Source organism: Chlamydotis macqueenii, chromosome 2, assembly GCF_036417535.1.
Source record: "Chlamydotis macqueenii isolate bChlMac1 chromosome 2, bChlMac1.mat, whole genome shotgun sequence".
Taxonomy (NCBI): domain Eukaryota; kingdom Metazoa; phylum Chordata; class Aves; order Otidiformes; family Otididae; genus Chlamydotis; species Chlamydotis macqueenii.
The window spans coordinates 135,440,539-135,453,657 of NC_141557.1; the positions used below are offsets into that span (position 1 = coordinate 135,440,539).

Genomic DNA, 13,119 nt, shown 5'->3' on the forward strand with positions numbered 1-13,119 from the left:
ACCTCCATCCTCAGCACGGGAACGCGTAAGTTATTCAGACGGGGAGAAGAGCTCAGACAGGAGAGGACGGGGACCAGCCGCAGGGATTCCCCCAGCTCCGAAACGGGTCGCCTGTGACGGTGGCGGAGACGCCCGCCCCGCCTGCGCAGCCCGGAAGGGAGGCGGCTGGAGAAGACACCCCCCCCACCGCCTTTATCGCTTGCACACCACCGGGGTGTGCAGGCTCCCGGTGCCGCCCCCGTACAGAAGCTTTCTTCGGGTGGGGGCACGGGCTCACGAAAGCCTCCCTTATCCTGCCCAAGCACACTCCCCCGCCGGCAGCAGCCCGGCGCTGCAGCCTGGCCCCTCCTTCCCCTGCCTTCGGAAGGGTTGATTCCATCCGCTCGGCTCCTCTCCCCGCCGCAGCGCCCGAGTTGGTTCAGCCCGGGGCAGGCGCTAGGAATCAGCCCCGTCCCCTTTGAAGAGCCTCGGCCCAGGCTGTGCTTTTCCCTCCCACCGCCGCTGCGCGCTACTCGGTTCCGATTGGGCCCTCCCGCCCGGGCAGCGGCGGCGGCGGCTCCTCCACAAGTTCCTGCTCCCTCTGCCCGAGGCGCGCGCACGAGGCTGGCTCGGCCGTTGGGGGCGCGCGGCGGCTCCTCCACAAGTTCCTGCTCCCCCTGCCCCGGGCGCGCGCACGAGGCTGGCTGGGCCGTTGGGGGCGCGCGGCGGCAGCAGCAGCAGCAGCAGCAGCAGAAGCAGAAGCAGCAGGAGGAGCGGCGGCGGCAGCAGCAGCAGCAGCAGCAGCAGCGGCGGCGGCGGGAGGGGGGTTGTTGTGCAGCAGCCGCCGATGCCGCTGTGAGATGGCATCATTCTGCGCGGCGGCGGCGCGCGGCGCGGAGGGGTGAGGAGCCGCCGCGGCGGCGAGGAGGAGGAGAAAAAGAAGAAGAAGAAGAAAAAGGTGGGAGGAAGGAGAAGGAGGCGGCAGCAGCTGTGAGGCTGCGAGAGCCACGGTAAGGAAACAAAACAGGCTGTGCTGCAGCCGTTTCGCTTTGCGGTCTGGCCCGGCAGAGCCTGACTGGCCTGAGGAGACAAACGGCTGCCGTTTTTCTGGCTCTTCTTCGCCGCCGTTCGGCCGTGGGGAACCGGGGGTGGCGAGGGCGGGGGGGAGTGGGTTCAGGACGGGTGCGAGCTGACCCTGTCACTGAGGGGCGGGGAGGGGGGGAATGGGCGTGGGGGCTAAAATGGCGAAGGGAGCTGTAGTGAGGTCTCGGTCTCTCCTTTCCGGCGCTTTAACTCGTCGCAGCCCCCAGGCCGTACTCGGGGGGAGGCGGGGGTGGTGGCTGTTGCTTCTCCCCTTTCCATGCCCCCGTTTTGTGTCCGCCGTCTCCCGCCCCGGCTCATGTCTGGGCAGGGCTGAGGGCCTCTTGGCCCACACCTGGCAAGGGGAGGGAGGGTCGGTCGGTGCTTTGGTGAGACCGTGGGGGTATGAGGCGAGGGGGAAGAAGAGGGGGAGTGTCGCTGGTGTCCAGTGTCAGGCGAATAACCTTGTTTATTCCTGTCTGCGGCCTTTCGAGTGAGGGTGACTGAGGGCTGAGTCCTGATCTGTGTCAACGCTGAGTGGATTGCGAGAGGCATTAGTGTCTGGGAGTCAGTGAGGCAATTCCATGGCCGGCCTTTGCTTGGTTATTCACGGGTTGAAAGCAGAGGAGAAGGATACTGTTACGTTTCGGTTCACCGTCTTTTGGTGAAACTGGGGAGGGAGGAGGTGAGGAGCCGTTTGCCCTCTACAGTGAGCTGCTGTCACCCCTCATAATATGTGTAGTGTGTCTCCTCTCAAGAGGAGGGGGCACAGCAGGGTGGGCAGTCGTTAAGGTTATTGCTTAAGTTATACGTGTCTGCCAGTCTCCTGGCTCCTTTTACTGTATGTTTTGCTGAGTAGACTGTGTGAATTCAAGACCTCAAAAGACCTATTTATGTCATTTATCTTTATTTATGTTGTGGCAAAATGTTACAACTCAGTAGAAGTGTTTGTTTACTTGTTTTTATTGTAGATGTCTTATTTTTGGAACAATACCAATTCTCATTCTGATCTAGCTCTGCTCCCAGATCTATAAATGTTTAAACTGTACATCAAAGAGAGAAAAGGATTTGACACCATGTAGTAATTTTAAGGGGAGCTCTTCAATGTTTGGGTGAAACTGTGAAAAGAGCTTTTTGTATTTCAGTTGTATTTTCACATGGCACCTGTCATGTAGAAAATCATCAGGATATTTTGCATTAAAGAAACTCCAGGTTATGCAAGTTTAATAACACTGACTTACTAGGTGATCCTGTCACTGACTGCAGGTGGCTGGGTTATATATGGTCAGACATGTGGAGGATGATATGGCCTTCACAGTAATAAAAGTCCCCCCCCTTAAAATTTGTATTCTAGTTTAATCCCTTTGTGATGTAGGAAGAAACTGACAATTGGTGGACTGTAATACTGCTTCCCTAACTTGGGCTGATGGTTTTTTGTTTGGTGGTGTGTCGTGGTGTTTTTTTGGTGGTTTTGTGTTTTGGGGTGTTTTTTTTTTGTTTGTTTTTGTTTTGTATGCTGCCTCATATGAGTCCATGTTGGTTAAGGTATAAACTGAATTATTACTTCTCATTGATTTTAATATTAATAAAGCTTAAAGAAATTTTGCATAGAAAAAATTATGATGGATTTTTCACCCTTTTGGGAAAAAATTTACAGTTGTAAAAGCACAATTTATCTGAACTCTTGAGAAATATGCTTTTGAATGCGTCTACTAATACTTTCAGCTGAAGTTGCTTGTGCAACTGTGGGTTTAGAATCCTTTTATCATCTCTTTGGTGTGTGTTCTGAGCTGTATTTTAAAGATCTGATCCTATAAATGCTTCTAGCATGAGTAATTTGCCACTATCAGTAGTCTTTTTTTCAATGTTACTGTAGAATAATTTCTTTAAATACATAGTTATACTTGAAAACATGAAAACAATTTTATGTACTCAGGACTGATTTAATTTGTCGACATGGGACACCTTGTTACCAAAAGAATATGGATTCTTTTTGTTGGAAAAATAATTTACATTTGTTGCTAAACATCAGTGAACAAAACATTTTAAGTTAGCCTGTGTGTTTTTGTTAAAAGGTTGGCAGTGAAGTTTGAATAATCACCTGTCTATAAGTGCTTCTTAAATCGTGGGGATACTGACAAGAGTTCAGAGCCAACCCCTTTTCCTGAGTCTGTGGAACCTTTGGAAGAAGGAGGAATGTCTTCTAATTCTATTACTTTTCATTTTCCTTCTTGTCTTTCCATATGAAACTGGAAATTTTGGCAAGTTGGAATTTCTACCCACTTTCCTGCTTTTTTTTTCCTCTTAAAAGAATGTGTGTGGGGAAAGAGATTTCTCCAGGTCTTTGGATTAAAAGAATAATTGGGAAAAAAGATCTGTGACAGGAAGTTGACATTGTATTTGTTTTCCTCATGCTTCAGTATTCCTATGCCATTAAAATACTAGATTTGAAAACTAAAGTACCATAATAAAAAAAAAATCATGGCCTAAGCCATGTTTATTAATTGGAAATGGCTACTTCTTATGCACTGAGAGCAAACGCTCATTGTTAGCTTAAAAAAAGCCACAGCCCAAATCCTCCCAAAAACCCCAGGTTCATCCTAGAATTTAGTTGGGTGAAATGCAGATGATGCTTGGGGAAGGAATGGATGGAGTGATAGATAAAACTGAAAAAAAGTGCTTCCTGCACATTGTGCTGAAGTGAGTCTTGGAAGTTATTTTTGACTTGGTTAAAAAGACTCTCTTAAAGACTGGAGAGAGGGAGTGCAACTACTGATAAAGATGTCATATCTTTTAAGTTAGGTTAGTAATGCTCTTACCTGCTTCTGCACAGTATAACTTTCACCTGAAAAAATGGCTTTCTAGCTCTGCATTAACTTCATGTTACTCAAAGTCAGTAGACAAGCAGCTCCAGTGTGCCTTCCTGTATGAAAGTGTGTAAATAGGGGCAGGGTTCCCCAGTTTCTGTGGTACTCTCAGATTAACCGAAATCCTGTCATTTTTTGCAGTATTTGTGAAATTTGTAAACCAGAACTGCTGAACTCTACCTTTGAATTCTGCGTTAAGCAATGCCTAGTGACTTTCTTCTATATTGCTTTGGTATATGTACAAATGCAGACAAGAGGAGTAGGTTACATCCGGGTCCTTCTTTAAAAGTTTTTGTGTTGCATCGGTAGGCCACTTTCTTTCTCTGTAGGCATTAGTTCAGATTTATCATAATCTGCTGACGTTCTGCTATGATGTAAAATAATCATAGATAAGGACCATTGGAAGTATTGGAGATCTTGCTTCTGTTTTCTTGAAGGAAACCAACGTGGCTGGAGAGGGCAATCTCTTCCTCGTCAACAGGAGATGGAGTGTCCAGAAGAGGCATTCCAAAGGCATGTAGAAAAGAACAGGTCTTATCAGTGAAGCACCTTCTTTTTTTTTTTTTTCCCTATAGAACAGTGACATGACATGGTTTTTGCTAACATTTGCTACGGTACCTTTTAAGATGGAGTTTTTTGTTTTTAATTGAAAGTGAAAATTTCAAATTTGTGCTTCTTGGGGTATGTTTTTTGCTGTGTTTGGGAGCTTGGTAGTTTAATCAGAAGCCTACTTACATTTAGCTCTGTTTTGCAAGTGTAATGTTCTTTTACAGAGGAACACTAGAGATGCCAGGAAAACTATCAACTGTCAGAGTTACAGTATGTCAGAATTATTTACCTGGGAGAGCAGTATGGTTGGTTGTGGGTGTTGTGTTTTACTTTTATATTTTTTTTTCTTTTTTAAATTTCTTAGCATTTCAGGGAAAGTATGTCAGGGAAACCTGTGTTACATGTAGGTCTTAGTAGCTACTACACATATGGTATGTAGTATGAACCAATTAATCATTGCAGATTTTCTTGACTGTATAGTGCTGTGGTTCTGTAACAACAGATATATGGCAGGCAAACAATTTTTTAATTCTCTCTCCCCTTAGTCAATGTTGAGGATTGTGTAAGTTTGTAATCTAATATACAGTTTGGTAATTCAGTGTTGTCAAGAAAGCACTTTCAGAATCCTATTTAAAGAGAATATGAATTTATCTTAGCAATTCTGTTTACTTTGAAGAATAAACTGAAGTTTACATAGCTGATTGTTTTACTTAATAAAGGCTTTTCACTTAAATAAAATATTTAATAAAAATTGGAGTGAAACCTGTGTTTAACAAAGCAGATTACATTCTTGGGCTTTTGAAACTTTTTTTTTTTTAATTAATCACCATTTTTCTAATTGCTGGAGTGTTAGCAGTGTTTATGTTCTACTTGAAGTGACTAGGGTCTGAGCATACATAAATGTTACCAGCTCAAAACCTGAAGACTTCTTAACATACTCACTGTTAAGGATATTAACTTGAAGTGGTGTAACTCGTACAGCAAATAATCTTTTCTTTTTCAGCCTCTAATGTCTAAAGCAAGGAATCTTTCATTGACTCAAATCACTTCAGAGTAATTCTTTCAAATATAAATATCTGTTACTGAAAACACAGTAGGACATTTGCTTGATTTATCTTAATCGTAAATGGCATTGAGAATACAAATACGTTTCTGTAACTGACCTTCTCAAGTACTTCTAACAGCACAGAATTGCTCCATCTACTTTTTTTCTATTAGGATTTGAGAGTTATCTTGCTGAAAACCATCGTGAAGATGGAAGAAAACAATTTAAAAATAACGAGAAGAGGATGTCACATTTTAAACAGCAGAATGATTTTTTTTTTTTTTTTTACACATTCAAGTATCTTCACCTTGCAGCCTGAAGTGGGCAGAAGAGAGCTCTTGTCTGTTCTGTGAGTGCAGATAAAAGTATAGAGTATACTCTGCACACATTTCTAGTTACTGGGATTTCTAAACAAGATTTTTTGCTATAAGCATTTAAATGGAGCAGGAGATTAGCAGAAGGGTAAAGAAGAAATAAATGAAACCTTTTATCTGTTCCTCATATAGGTGAGTGAAAAATATGAGAGAACTTTGGATTGTGTGTGCATTTCAGGATAGCCAGTGATTTCTCAGTATAAATCAAATCAAAGGAGTTTTAGAATAGGGGAAAGTAAACAGGAAAGATAAAATTCATAATCTGTGAAATTGCACAATATGCTTGGGCATCAGAACTGAAAAAAGAACACATGTCCAATTTTGAAACACAGTGCTCTGCTAGTTCTTGAGAAATTCAGTAAGATTTTCTTGTTATTGTTTGTAAGCATGAACTAGAACTGCTGAACAGATCAACATATATTTATCTTAAAAGCTGACCTTGTTTTTACTGGAATTAACTCTCTTGCATTTTCTAGTATATAGAGTGACATTAAAGTATCTCTGTGTAAACATAACAGTCAAAAAGCAAAATAAAATATAAGAGGAAAGCTAAAAAGAGCATGAAGAACAACAGGATTGCCAAACTTCACTTTCTTCTTCCTCTCAGATTGGAAGTGGAAGCTTTTTCTTAAATTTCAGTTCCCTTTATTCCTTCATTCTTGGCACTTTTTATTTTCCACTTTCAGCTACCTCCTTGTGCTATTAACTTAAAAAAAGAAATAAAAAAAAAAAAATATATCACTGTCTTACTGTAGTACCTGGAAAGATTTTGAGCTTAAAAAAAGAAAAAGAAAAAAAAAAAGTGTATTTTGGCTTTTAGATGCAAGTTACAAGGACAGGAAAAATTCAATTAGTATTGAAAAATCTTGTGGAAGACTGGTACTTGTGTGTCATTTCAAAAATAAAGTAAAATAAATCTCTGAATGTCTTGTGAGAGATTGCTGACAAAGCTATATTGTCATAGGATGGTGAGTAAATTACATTGTTAGGGGAGTAGCTGTGAGGAAGAATGCTAGTTGGAGTCTTAGTTCAGAACGTCAAAAAGACTGCTACTAATGAACTGGCAAAATCTGTAGGTGGTGACATTATTTACTGAGTAATGGAAGTGGAGACTTCAGAGGGACATAACAGTAGCAAGTTTAATATTTGGTGCTAGGTACATTTTGGTATTCATATAGGAGACCTAATACATGTTGATGGAGTTGTTAGAATTATTCACAAAATGAGGTGTAAATTAAGTATTTGGTAATAAGACTCCAACATAATTATGAATTGCTTTATGAAAATGTCCCATTGGGAATGGAATAAAAAGTAAATGTTGGAACATTATTAAGAATATAACATATACTTGATTGTATACTGTTTTTATGTTAATTACGTAAGTACGTAACTTCTACATGTTGCTATTGTATGGCACATGGTTCTGCTACGATGTGGAGACCTCCTAGCTTTAGCTCTTTTACAGACTGTTGTGTTTCTTTGTTGTTTGTATTCTGTCTTTGATCAGGAAAAGATAACTGATTTGGGAGAAAACTATTAGAATAGCACTGCTCCTGTCCAAATCAAATGGAAAGTATTGTTTATTTTTAGCATAAAAAGAAGTGAAGGGAGAGGAGGCCTTCAGCAAAGGCCAGCAGAACCTTGAATAGAATATGAGTAAATTTCAGCCTATACTTTTAACCATCTGTCATACAGCTAAACAAGGAGATATTAGAGCACACTTAGAAAAGTTGAGTACGGTAATCCATCAATAAGTAATTCTTAAAGATTCAGTTGAGATTGGCTAATGTATGATTGAAAATAAGAAACGTTATTATACAGACAAGGAGAAAACTCGTTGCTAAGTAATAGGAGTTCTAATTAAAAAAAAATAGATTATACAGATTGTACTACAATGCATAAACTAACTTGTTTATAGGAAGTATCTAAAAATGCAGTTAGTCTAGGCTACCCACTACAGCCTTTCTGGTTTTGTTTTGGTGGTTTTTTTTTTTTTTTTTTTTTTAGCTACCATGGCCTGCTTGTTTTCAGAATTGGTTGTCTATTTTGAGTAAATCTATTAAGGTGGTTACTTCAGTTTCAAAACCTGAAAGGCCATAAGAAATTAAAATTAGATTAGATAAATCTGTATTAGCAGAGACATACATTTTGGGGTTATTTTCCTACATGCTTTAAAATTTTGTGTTTCAATCCCTCCCTGTTAACAGAGGGGAAGTAAGAACATTTTTCCAGATGTTTGGTGACATAACCCAGCTTAAAAGCTAATTAGTTTCAAAGGCTGGTGTTGAAGATGTAGGAATAGAATAAAGAATAAAACAGACAACATAATCATGCCACTGTTTATATCCACAGTGCATTCCTATCTTGAATGGATGCTTTGTGCAGTTTTTTACCTTTTCCACTTTCCACCCTGTCTCAAAAGGTATGTAGTAGAACTGGAGAAGGTACAAAGAAGGACAGCAAGGATGAGTGATTTATATGGAAGAAGACTTCCTGAATAAGTAAGGATTCTTAATACTCTTCAGACTGGAAGACCTGTGTGTTGACCTCATGCAAGTGGAGGTTATGTGGATAAAGAATGCTGGATATGCTTATACCTTTCTTTTTAGTCCTCTGTCTAATATCTGCCCTCAAAAGTTCCTCAAAAAACAACATGAATAAGGGAATTATTTTGAAAATTGACTTCTTTCAGTGGGGAATTGGATGACCTTTTCTGTGTACCTTTTGTGTCACTTGGTTTTAAGGCAGTGTTGTTCTCAAGGGTTATCTGTTATTAATTTCAGTTTATATAGTTTAGTCTTTAGCTTTTCACCAGAAATGATCCTGACCCTTATGAGAGTATCTGCATTTCTCATGAACTTCATCTGTTAGCCTAAAATGAATATAACTAATATTTTAAACACTGTTTTACTACAAAATTTAAATAGTTTTCTTATAGCCCACCGATTCTTTTGTAACATTGAGTTAAACTTAATATGAAATATATTTATGTGGTCCAGTATTGACCCTTGAGAAGTGAAGCTTTGAGCTCTTCTCGTGAGACTTGTGTTGTTCATTTTCATGTTCTTGACTTGTCATTTTTGTATAGTTAAGTTCTGGAATCAGGTTAATTCAGATTAGAGTTGTATTGGAAAATAATTAGTAGAAGCAGGCAACTCTTGGTTTTAAGAAATGAGAATTATTCATCACCTGGGAGCCTTGCTAAGGATCAGCTTGAATTCTCTAGCACTGTAGAGACTGAAGGGCTCTTTTTGAAAAATGAGTGACAATGCTTGGGTGGGTGCTCTCAGGTAGTGATAGGTAAGATTAGTGCAGTCTGTGGCTGGAATTAGGACAGACATGTTTTAGTGTTTTAACATTGCTGAGATTGACAGCTGGAAAGAGGCTTGCGTAGCAGATTTTAAAAAGCAAATATTCAGAGAGAAAAAAAGAGTGAGAACATGTGGTGAATTCTACTTACACCTCTTTGAGCTATTTTTTGTGACAGAGTTGCTGAGGAGAGGTGGATCACATCAAACCTCTTACTGCCAAAAATGTGCAAAGACTCTTTCTGCAACTTTAGCCTGTAGCACTGGGTATGTTTCTCTTCTTCTCTTCTTTGAATTGTCATTTTCTATTGACTTGTCAGAACAATGGGGAGACTATTTTTTGAGGCAGTATTAATGTATTTCCCATTATTGGTATTCCATAATCATGGTTTCTTCATATCCCCACAAAAACAAGGAGGAGGGTATAACAGAAACAGCAACACTCTTGGTTAATGTCTTTAATGTTGTTTTATGTTCCTTTCAAATTTGTCAGTTTGTTAATTTTGCTGTAACTGCAGTATAAATGTGCTTACAGTAGTCGTGGCTATTGTAACTAATAAAGTGGTGGCGACAGGCGTGATTTCTTGTCAGTGGATTTTATAAGCTATCTCTGTGCCCTTGGTATGTGCTCAGGCTGCCTACCTGTTCTGAAGCCCATAGTTCTCCATTTTCCGTATTGTTAATATGGAAATAATACTTAGTATGGAAGTGCCTACATGTAACTATGGTAAGGTTTTCTTTTTGCAATGCAGGTATACTAAAATCTGCCCATATTTTAGAGGTTTATCTTAGTATATTACTTTACATTGCTTTTGATGCAAGTCTGGTAAACAATAATTTACACCGACTGTTAGGTTTATCCGTAGCAGAAGGCAACCCAGAGAGGTAAAGACTAGAGCGTAGCTAGTGTGTAATGTATTCTGGGAGATGTGAAGGCTATTCAACTGGATATTGAAATGAATGAGAAAATACTCTTCCCTAATTTCTTGACATATATGTTGAAGTGTCAGCCTTTAACTGCCATTGCTCTGTTCAAGCCACCTGCATATCGTTTACTCCATTTGTTCACTGTGCATGTGGTCCTATCTGTAATACACAGAGGAGACATTGTGATATTTTTCATTATTTTGTATTGTGGTAGGACCTAGAAGCATCGCATTGATTAAGATTCACAAGCAAAGTGTACCCTAAATCAGTCAAAACCTGGATCAATATTGCATCATCTGAACCAATGGTCAGTGAATGTGCTTGAAAAAATACAGAAAATGAAATATTTTTGTATGTAGTTTGCTCTCAATGTCAATATGAGTGGACGAAGATTGTTTTTCTGGGGTGGAGGGATGGAATTGCATATAGATTGACTTAAGAAAGATAAATACATAAATGTTCATGTCAAACCTGATGTGTGAAGAATATTGGAATGTGTCCAAAGGAGGACAACAAATATGGTTTGACTTAGAGGGCATGACTTAGGAGGAGCAGCTGAGGATATTTGGTTTGCTCTGTTTAGAGGAGACTGGGGGATAATCTTGTTGCTGTCTACATCTTCCTCATGACAGGGAGTGAAGAAGGAAGTGCTGACCTTCTTCTGGTGTCCAGTGACAGGATGTGAGCGAATGGCTTAAAACTGTGTCAGGAGAAGTCTGGATTGGATATTAAGAAAAAGTTCTTCACCAAAAGGCTGGTCAAGCATTGGAACAAGCTCCTCAGGGAAGTGGTCATAGCCCCAAGCCTGTCTGCATGCAAGAATAGAATAGAATAGAGTATTTCAGTTGGAAAGGACCTACAACGATAGTCTAGTCCAACTGCCTGACTACTTCAGGGATGACCAAAAGCTAAAGCATATTGTTAAGGACATTGTCCACATACCTCTGCAACACTGACAGGCTTGGGGTATCCACCAGCTCTCTAGGAAGCCTGTTCCAGTGTTTGACCATCCTCTCTGTAAAGAAATACTTCCTCATGTGAAGTCTGAACCTCCCTGGACACAGCTTTGAACTATTCCCACGCATCCTGTCACTGGGTGCCAGGGAGAAGAGGTCGGCACCTCCCTCTCCACTTTCCCTCCTCGGGAAGCTGTAGAGAGCAACAGGTCGCCCCTCAGCCTCCTTTTCTCTGAACTAGATAAGCCCAAAGTCCTTAGCTGCTTGTCACAGGACATTCCTTTCAGCCCTTTCACCAGCTTTATTGCCCTCCTGGATGCATTCAAGGACCTGCACACAATACTCAAGGTGAGGTCGCACCAGCGCTGGATACAGTCGGATAATCACCTCTTTTTACCAGCTGGTTATACCATGTTTGATGCACCCCAGGATGCAGTTTGCTCTCTTGGCTGCTGGGGCACACTGACTTGTATTGAGCCTGCTGTCAACCAGCACCCCGAGATCCCTGGGCTGCTCCACAGCCACTTTCTCCCAATTTATGATTGTGCCCAGCATTATTCTGTCTCAGGTGCAGAATCTGGCACTTGAACTTGTTAAATTTTATGCCATTAATGATTACTCAGTGCTCCAGTCTGTCTAGATCCCTCTGCAAGGCCTCTTGTCCTTTGAGAGAGTAAGCAGCACCTCCCAGTTTGGTATCATCAGCAGACTTGCTAATGGTGCATTCAACTCCAGCATCCGGATCATTGAGAAATATATTGAACAGAATTGGCCCCAGAATTGAGTGCTGAGGAACACTACTGGTGACTGGTTGCTGACTGGACTTAGCCCCATTCACAACAACCTTTTGAGCTCTGCCCTTCAGCCCGTTCTTCACCAAGCACGCTGTGAACCTGCATGTTCCACAGTTAGGCAACTCACCCAGAAGGATACTGTGGAGACAGTATCAAAAGCCTTACTAAAATGCGGTAAACTACATCTGCTGCCTGGGTGATCTTATCAAGGACAATAGACCAAGGTCTATTAGTATTATTAAAGACTGAGGCAGAAAAAGCATTGACTGCCTCCTCTTTTTCTTCATTGCTATGAGTCAGGTGACCATCTTTAACAAGTATTGATCCCATGTTTGCTTTAGACCTCCTCTTGGTATTAATGTGCTAGTTATCTGATGCAGCACTGGCCAATTTCAATGCTAATTGAGCTTTGGCCTTTTGTATCTTCTCCCTGCATATATGAACCACAGCTCTATTATCTTCCTGTGAAGCCTGACCTCTCTTCCAGAGATCACACAATTTCTTTTTCCTGTTGAGCTCCATGAGGACTTCTCTGTTCAGCCAAGCTGGTCTTCTGCCCCACTTACTTGACTTACGACGCAGTGGAATTGCCTGCTTGTGTGCTTTTAAAAGGTGATTGTTAAAAACTGACAAGCGCTCATGGACTCCTAAGCCCTTAAAAGCAGATTTGTAGGGTACTTTCCTAAATAGTTCCCTGAATAGCATAAAGTTTGCTCTCTTGAACTCTAAGCTAGTAACTTTGCTGACCTTTTTTTCTCATTACACTGAAAATTTTAAACTCATTTCATGATCACTGTGGCCAAGACCGCCACCTGCCATCACATCTCCAGTGAGTACTTCTCTGTTCATAAGTAAGAAATCTAAGAGCATCTTTCCTAGTTGGCTCACTGAGTACTTGTGACAAGAAGTTCCACAAACTTCAAGAATTTCCCAGACTTGATCATCACAGCAGTATGGTATTCCTAGCTGATGTCTGGGAAGTTGAATCCTCCCGTGAGGACAAGGGCTACTAATCCAGAGTTTTCTCCTAGTTACCTATGGAGTAACTCATCGCTGCTGACATCCTGGCTAGGTGATCGATGGTAGACACCCACTACACCTTCTTTGTTTTCCCTTCCTCTGTTCCTCATCCACAGGCTCTCAAACACATCATCACTAACTGTAAGGGCTGTACAGTCAAATCTGCCCTTACATACAGTGTAACTCCTCCACCTCGCCTGCCCTGCCTGTCCCTCCTGAA

General features: G+C 41.3%; 1 protein-coding gene across 2 annotated transcripts in view; it reads left to right on the forward strand.

Annotated features, from left to right (window-relative positions):
- The first annotated feature begins 467 nt into the window (after positions 1 to 467).
- Positions 468 to 13,119, forward strand: part of WWP1 (WW domain containing E3 ubiquitin protein ligase 1) — a 64,586-nt gene continuing 51,934 nt past the window's right edge. For both annotated transcript variants that reach the window (XM_086740981.1, XM_086740982.1), the window contains exon 1: positions 468 to 989. The gene's annotated coding sequence lies outside the window, so the exon portion shown is untranslated. The remainder of the gene's footprint in view (positions 990 to 13,119) is intronic.